Raw genomic sequence first — 9,102 nt, 5'->3', positions numbered from 1 at the left:
ATTAGGTTAAGGGGATAATCTTTAAAAACAAAGATTAAAAGTCAGCAATATGGGCTTCCCTGGTGGCACAGTAGTTGAGAGTCCGCCTGCCGATGCAGGGGACATGGGTTCGTGCCCGGTCCGGGAAGATCCCACATGCCGCGGAGTGGCTGGGCCTGTGAGCCACGGCCGCTGAGCCATGGCCGCTGAGCTTGTGCTCCACAACGGGTGAGGCCACAACAGTGAGAGGCCCGCGTACCACACACACACAAAAAAATCAGCAATATTTCAAAGAGTTGTAAAAAATATAATCATATTTATCAATTCATTCAATCCTATGTAATTAATTCTTGTTCTGTTTGAGTCCAGTTTTTCCATTAGTTTTGTTGAGCTCTCCTGATGGTTGAGGACGATAGTGACAGTGACAATTTCAAGAAGTTTGTGAGGGGTTTGTGTTAAGGCTTGTAGGATTTGCCCAGTGAAGCAGGTGCCCTGATCACTGGAGATTGTAGAAGGGATGCCCCAAATGGAAAACATATTTTCAAACAGTTTCTTTGTCATTGTGAGGGCATCAACCTTGCAGCAAGGGAAAGCTTTAACACATCAAATAAAAAGGAGGGTTTGGGGACTTCCCTGGGAGTCCAGTGGTAAAGAACCCGCCTTCCAATGCAGGGGATGCGGGTTTGATCTCTGGTCATGGAACTAAGGTCCCACATGCCTCAGGGCAACTAAGCCCATGTGCTGCAACTACTTAGCCTGCAAGCCTCAACTAGAGAGCCAGCTTGCTGCAAACTACAGAGCCCATGCGCTCTGGAGCCCACGCCCCACAGCTAGAGAGCCTGAGCACCGCAACGAAGAGCCCGAGCTCCCCAATGAAAGATCCTGCATGCCGCAATGAAGATCCCACCTGCTGCAACTAAGACCCAATGCAGCCAAAAGTAAAAATAAAAAAGTGGGGTTTGCCAGGGAGCAGGGAAGAGCCAAGCAGCTGTCTTGGGTTTCCCATAGCCCTGATTGTTTAATTCACAGCTATTGAATTAAACAGACGCCTTAATTTCTTTCATTTAGGAGCACGCTGTTACAAGGACATCAGGATGGCAGAAATCTGACAATGAGAGGTTAATTTTGTAGAAGCAGAATGGACTTTATCTACATGTGCCATAATCTTTACAGATTCTGTTGTGGTTGCCTTTGTAAGAAAGTCAGGGCATTTTCCTAAAACTTGGGTTCACTCCCTTTAGTGTGAGCCTCAGTTTTGATGACATGACAGATAATATTTTATGTCAGGACATATAAGATTTTTAGGAGTTTCACATCACTTCTGGAACATTTATAATATATATACTTATGTAGACATAACGTGAAGAAGGCTTAATGTTACCTTTTATTGACAATGCTTCCCATGTAATATAATATACTAAATAATCCTAAAGACTTTATTTTCTATTCAAAAACAACCAACTCTATGACAAACTTATCTATCCTTTTTTCCATTCTTTATATCTTCTATCACTGACAACATATATGCTACTTTTTACATACTGAAATGCTTTCCTTGTTATTTTAGTAATGTTAATTATATGTTATAATTTTTAACCCTTAAAGAAACCCTTAATCTCTAATGAAAATCAAGAGGCAAGTAATTGATTCTCTTTGTCATACCAGTATTTCCTGATTAGCAAATTTAAGAACATACCCCATAACCTCTAAAAACATACGTTTCTCTCATAGCATAATTTCTTTTTAATGTGGTACAAGGTGTGTGTCTAGTAAGCTCAAACATCTTTAGTTTCTCTCTAAAGAAGACAAAGCAGACAAATTGAGACATGCTTAGCAATGAATGTTTCAGTATTTTTATCTAAATTGGAAATTATCTGGATATTCAATGAATTTGCATCATTTAATTTAATTTAGCAAACCTCTAAAGTTTCAAGTTACCAAATATCTGGAGAAACTATTTTTAGTTAGACATACCATAAAGCATAATCATTTTGAAAGAGTTCACCTAAAAACTTTTATCCCATTGATCTCTGTTTCATCACTTATGAGAATATCATAGTACTAAGTTAATATTTTGCTGACTAATTTTGAAGCAGAGATAATGTGAACTTATTAACTTTTAGTAAACCTGGGAACAATAAAAGTACTATACTTAGTGTTGATGACCCTAAAGACATTTCTGAATTAATCAAGCTAAAAACTTAAGATTGTTTTCATTTATTGAAGATTAATTCTAGATCACATGATCCTTTAAAAATTTGGATTAGTTTTTTGTTACATTTAGAAATATTTAATTTGTAAGCACTTGCTTTTAAGTCAATTACATAGCGCTCTTTTACAAATTCATATTAATAATGTCACCTGGAGGTAGAAACTGATCACATTTATAACATATACACGAACATACATACATCCGGGTAGACATAGTGCAGAGAGAGATCTCATAGCTTTCCTGCTTGCATTTAAAAGTTTTTTTTTGTTTGTTTGTTTTTTAGATTCTACTAATTGAGCCAAGGCTGTAGTCTCAAGCAGTGTGGGCTGTCTTTGCATTTCAGGAGCGTGATAAGAGTTATAACTTCAAGTGTTCTCCTAGGAGTACTTTTTTCTCTCAGGATCAAAATTTTGAAAAGGTATTTTATCAAGCCAGCTGTATTTAATTGTGCATGCAAAAATCAGTTTTGGAATGTCAAAAAATTTTCATCCTAGCCATTTTAGGGTTAGATAAGTACTTGTAAGTATTGGCTCCACACCAGTTGTAGAAGCCAGCCAGAGTTCCAGTGGGTGGCTCCCTGTCCAGGAGCTGGGAGGCCTTAGAAGCACAACCTTCCGCTTTCTCTTAGTTTCATTTTATTATAAAGTGTGAGTCAAAAATTAAATTTAAATGTTCAATTTTATGCCACATTCTAAAAAGTTAGCCAGTTTGCTTCACTCTAAAATTCATTCCAAGCCTTGCTGCCTGGAAATTCCCTCTAGGTCTCCTGCCTAGGAACATCCCCCTATGGTCTCTGGATAGGAAATTTACCAATACACACTTAAGACTTCAAGTCTTAAGATAACAGCTCAAATAAAAGTCATGCGCCATCACTTCATACAAGGAGATTCAGATATCAGGAAAAACTCACTGAATCACCTGAAAGGTGCTGTGAAGCTGGAGGAGCTCAAGGGGCCGGCCCAGGTTTGATACCAAGCGCCACTCCAAAGTAGACCCCAGGTGACCTCAAATGGGTTTTTCTGATATCCTACTGACCATGTCAAATAATATCTATGAAAATAATCAATAACCAATCAATAATAAGAATAGAAAAGAGTTTTATTTGAGCTAAACTGAGGACTAGCCCAGATGCCTGCTTCTCAGATGACTCTGCTCTGGAAAAATCAGTGTTTCCAGCACAGTTTTACCTTGTCAGAACAAGAACATTAAACAAGTCAGGGATACATTTCTTCAAGGTTTCAAAAAACAGACCAGCACGTACACATCCAGCACATCCAGACTGGCCTTGGCACCTGGGGAGGGAGTCTTATCATAAAAGGAGGACCAGCATTGGTGTCCCAGGAAGAGAAGAATTTAATCTTTATTTTTAACATGAACATGCTATACTTCTGGTCAATGTGCCCTTTCCTTTAATAATTAAAGCAGATGTACAACATATGTGTGATAGGCCACAAACAGGCTATTTTAGTTAGCATAAAATTCATATTAACTCATGTATAAGCCAGAATGACTTCCCTATATTTCAATATGTGAAAGTTTCTTTCATCACCTTCCCCCTCTCTATCTCTCTGAGGCCTCCAGGAAAGACAGAACTAGTTCACTGTCACACATGATGCAGGGAGTCTAGCTGGACTATTGTTTTTCTACCCTCAGTCCTGGGCATAATTTTGTATACTATCTGTGCATGTTCGCTGACCAGGTGTCCGTTCAGATCTTTCCCAATTTTTTAAAATTATGGAACGTTTCATGAATTTGCATATCATTTTTACTCAGGGTTCATGGTAATTGTATTGTTCCGACTTTTAGTATATGTGCTGCCGAAGCAAACACTTTTCCAAGTTTTAATGGGGTCGTCTGCGTTAGAGTTGTGTACGTGTGTCTATAGTTTTATTGAAGTATAGTTGATTTACAATGTTGTGTTCATTTCTGCTGTACAGCAAAGTGATTCAGTTTACATATACATATTCTTTTTCATATTCTTTTCCATTATGGTTTATCCCAGGATATTGACTATCGTTCCCTGGGCTATACAGTAAGACCTTGTTGTTTATCCATCCTGCATATAATACTTTTCATCTGCTGAACTCAAACTCCCAATCATTCCTTCCCCCACCCCCATATGCCCTTGTCAACCACAGGTCTGTTTTCTATATCTTTGTGTATGTTTCTGTTTCACTGATATGTTCATTTGTGTCGTATTTTAGGCTCCACATATAAGTGATATCGTATGGTATTTGTCTTTCTCTTTCTGACTTAACTTAGTATGATCTCTAGATCCATCCATGTTGCTGCAAATGGCATTATTTCATTCTTTTTTATAACATATGTAAAGTGATTCATTATACATATGTCACATCTTCTTTATCCATTCATCTGTCGATGGACATTTAGGTTTCCATGTCTTGGTTGTTGTAAATAGTGCTGCTATGAACATAGGGGGGCATGCATCTTTTTAAAGTATAGTTTTGTTTGGATATATGCCCAGAAGTGGGATTGCTGGATCACATGGAAACTCTCTTTTTAGTTTTTTGAGGAATCTCCATACTATTTTCCATAGTGGCTGCACCTAGTTACATTCCCACCAACAATACAGAAGGGTTCCCTTTTCTCCACACCCTCTCCAGCATTAGTTATTTGTAGACTTTTTGATGATGGCCATTCTGACTGGTATGAGGTGGTACTCATGATAGTTTTGATTTGCATTTCTGTAATAATCAATGATGATGAGCATCTTTTCATGTGCCTATTGGCCATCTGTATGTATGGAGATATGTCTATTTAGATCTTCTGCCCATTTTTCTATTGGGTTGTTTGTTTGTTTGCTGTTAATGAATTGTATGAGCTGTTTGTATATTTTGAAAATTAAGCCCTTATCGATCACGTCATTTGCAAATATTTTCTCTCGGTTTGTAGGTTGTCCTTTCATTTTGTTTATGGTTTCCTTTGATGTCCAAAACCTTATTAATTTGATTATTTCCCATTTGTTTATTTTTGCTTTTATTTCTATTGCCTTGGGAGACTGACCAAGAAAACATGGGTAAAATTTATGTCAGAGAATGTCTTGTCTATGTCCTCTTCTAGGAGCTTTATGGCATCATGTCATATATTTAAGTCTTTAAGCCATTTTGAGTTTATTTTTGTGTATGGTGTGAGGGTGTGTTCTAACTGCATTGATTTGCATGCAGCTGTCTAACTTTCCTAGCACCACTTGCTGAAGAGACTTTTTCCCATTTTATATTCTTGCCTCCTTTGTCGAAGATTAATTGACCATAGGTGTGTGGGTTTATTTCTGGGCTCTCTGTTCTGCTCCATTGATCTGTATGTCTTTTGTTGTGCTGATACCACACTGTTTCAATTACTGTAGCTTTGTGGTATAGTCTGGAGTCTGGGAAGGTTATGCCTCCTGCTTTGTTCTTTTTCCTCAGAATTACTTTGACAATTCTGGGTCTTTTATGGTTCCATATAAATTTTAGAATTATTTGTTTTAGTTCTGTGAAAAATGTTGTGTAATCTGATAGGGATTGCATTAAATCTATAGATTGCTTTGGATAGTATAGCCATATTAACAATATTAATTCTTCCAATACAAGAGCATGAGATATCTTCCATTTCTTTGAATTATCTTTAATTTTCTTTATTAATGTGTTATAGTTCTCAGCATATGTGTTTCACCTCCTTGGTCATGTTAATTCCTATTTATTTATTTGTTTGTTTGTTTGATTTTCAAAGGGATTGTTTGTTTACATTCCCTTTCTGATATTTCATTGTTAGTGTAAAGAAATGCAACCGATTTCTGTATGTTAATCTTGTATCCTGCTACCTTGCTGAATTCGTTTATCAGTTCTAATATTTTTTTGTGTGGAGTCTTTAGGGTTTTCTACATATAGTATCATGTCATCTGTATATACTGAAAATTTTACCTCTTTCCTACCAGTTTGAATACCTTTTATTTATATTTTTCTTGTCTGATTACTCTGGCTAGAACTTCCAGTACAATGTTGAATAGAAGTGGTGAGAGTGCGTATCCTTTTCTTCTTCCAGATATTACTTGGTAGGCTTTCAGCTTGTCACTGTTGAGTATTATATTGGCTGTGAGTTTGTCATAAACACCATTTATTATGTTGAGAAATGTTCCCTCTCTACCCACTTTGGTAAGAGTTTTTTTAAAAATCATGAATGGATGTTGAATTTTATCAGATGCCTTTATTCTGCATCTATTGAGATGATCATTGGTTTTGTCTTTTCTTTTGTTGTTGTGGTGTAACACATTGATTTCCATATGTTGAACCATCCTTGTGACCCTGGGATGAATCCAACTTGGTCATGGTGTACAATCTTTTTTATGTGTTGTTGGATTCAGTTTGCTAATATTTTGTTGAGAATTTTTGCATCTATATTCATTAAAGATATTGGCCTGTAATTTCTTTTCTTGATACTGTCTTTGGTTTTGGTATCAGGTTGACGATAGCTTCAAAGAATGTCTTTAGGAGTGTTCCCTCCTGTTCAATCTTTTGGGAGAGTTTGACAACAATCAGTATAAGTTCTTCTTTGTATGTTTGGTAGAACTCACCTGTGAAGCCACCTGGTCCTAGACTTTTTTTGTAGGGTTTTTTTTTGTTTTCAAATTCTATTTCATTTCTAGTGATTGGTCTATTGAAGTTATCTATTTCTTCTTGATTCAATTTTGGTGGGTTGTGTGTTTCTAGAAACTTGTCCATTTCTCTAGGTTGCAAATTTTTTGGCATACCATTGTTGATAGTATTCTCTTATGTTTTGTATTTCTGGGGTATCAGTTGTGATTTATACTTTTTCATTTCTTATTTTGTTTATTTGGGTCTTCTCTCTTGTCTTCTTGGTGAGCCTGGCCAGAGGTTTGTCAATACTTTTTACCCTTTCAAGGAAAGCTCTTGATTTTATTGATTTTTTTCTGTTGTTTCTTTTTGATCTCTATTTAATTTCCTCTCTGATCTTTAGTTTTTTACTTCCATCTGCTGACTTTAGGTTTTGTTTGTTCTTCTTTTTCTAACTGTTTTAGGTGGTGGATTTGGCTTTTTTTTTTTTTTTTTTTTTTTGGGGTATGCGGGCCTCTCACTGTTGTGGCCTCTCCCGTTGCGGAGCACAGGCTCTGGGCGCGCAGGCTCAGCGGCCATGGCTCACGGGCCTAGCTGCTCCGTGGCATGTGGGATCTTCCCAGACCGGGGCACGAACCCGTGTCCCCTGCATCGGCAGGTGGATTCTCAACCACTGCGCCACCAGGGAAGCCCGGATTTGGCTTTTTATTTGATATATTTCTTGTTTCTTGAAGAGAGCCTGTGTTGCTCTGAGCCTCCCTCTAAGAACTACTTTTGCTGCAACCCATAGATTTTTTATGGTTGTGTTTTCACTGTCATTTCTCTCAAGCTTATTTTTAAGTTTCTTCTTGATTTCATCATTGATCCATTGTTTTTTTAATAGCACGTTTAGTCTCCATGTAATCATTTTTTTACTTGTTTCTTTTTTCATGGTTGTTTTCTAGTTTCATGACATTGCAGTCAGAAAAGATGTCTGAAGAAGTTTCTATCCTCTTAAATTTGTTGAGGCTTGTTTTGTGCCCTAGTATGTGGTCAATTCTAGAGAATGTTCCCTGTACACTCAAAAAGGATGTGTATTCTGTCTTTTGGGGATGTAATGTCCTGAAAATACCAATTAAGTATAACTGTTCTATTGTATTATTTAGGATCTCCGTTGCCTTATTGATCTTCCATCTTGAAGATCTTTCCATTGATGAGGGTGGGGAGTTAAATTCTCCTACTATTATTGTATTATTGTCAGTTTCTCCCTTTATGTCTGTTAGTACTTTTTTATGTATTTGGGTGCTCCTATATTAGGTGCATATATATTGACAGATGTAATATCTTCTTCTTGCATGCTTTTATCATTCTATAATGACCTTCTTTATCTTTCTTTTTAGCCTTTGTTTTAAAGTCTAAATTGTCTCATATGAGTATTGTGACTTCTACTTTCTTCTCATTTCCATTTGTATGAAATATCTTTTTCCATATCCTCACTTTCAATCTATGTGTATCCTTTGTGCTGAAGTGGGTCTCTTGAAGGCAGCATATTGTATGCTCTTGTTTCTCTATCCAATCTGCCACTCTATGTCTTTTGATAGGAACACCTAATCCTTTGACATTTAAGGTAATTAGGTAATTATTGATAGTGTTTTCCCATTTATTTTGTATTTCTTCTTTGTCCCTTTTGTTTTTCTTTTTTTCCTTTTATGGTTTGATGACTTTCATTTGTATTAGCCTTGTGTTCTCTTCTTTGGGGTTTTTGTGAATCTATTGTATGATTTTGATTTGATGTTATCCTGTTTTTCAAGTATGTTAACTCCTTCCTATATCTACATTCCTTAGACTGGTAGTCGTGTAGTATCAAACACATTCTGGGGGAAAAAAAAACCCTATATTTTCATAGTATCTTCCACCATGTTTTATGATTTTCATGTTCTCTTTTACATCATCATGTTCATCCTTTTGCTATTCATTGTGGTTATCATCACTTCATATAAATTTTTTCTTTTCTTTCTTTTTTTTTAAATCTGTGTACTGGCTTCTTTAAGTGATTTACTTTCCAATCATGATTTTCTCTTTTCTACAGATTCTTCATTCTTTTCCTTTTTCTTTTATTGGAGCATAGTTGATTTACAATGTTGTGTTAGTTTCAAGTGTACAGCAACGTGATTCATTTATACACATACATATATTCATTATTTTTTAGATTATTTTCTCATATAGGTTATCACAGAATATTGAGTTGAATTCCCTGTGCTATACAGTAAATCTTTGTCAGTTATCTATCTTACATATAGCAGTGTGTCTACATTCATCCCAAGTTCCTGATTTATCCCTCCCCTCCACATTTCCCCTTTG

At 36.4% G+C, this 9,102-nt stretch overlaps 1 non-coding gene across 1 annotated transcript; it reads right to left on the bottom strand.

Moving 5' to 3' along the window:
- Positions 1–3,919: 3,919 nt before the first annotated feature.
- On the bottom strand, positions 3,920–4,021 carry LOC117312242 (U6 spliceosomal RNA). Its single transcript, XR_004526501.1, has one exon. It is a non-coding gene; the product is annotated as a U6 spliceosomal RNA (small nuclear RNA).
- Positions 4,022–9,102: the final 5,081 nt, after the last annotated feature.

This window comes from Tursiops truncatus, chromosome 4 (genome assembly GCF_011762595.2).
Source record: "Tursiops truncatus isolate mTurTru1 chromosome 4, mTurTru1.mat.Y, whole genome shotgun sequence".
NCBI classification, from domain to species: Eukaryota; Metazoa; Chordata; class Mammalia; order Artiodactyla; family Delphinidae; genus Tursiops; species Tursiops truncatus.
The sequence above is the reverse complement of the archived record's forward strand: the minus strand, read 5'-3'. Positions and strand labels throughout refer to the sequence as shown.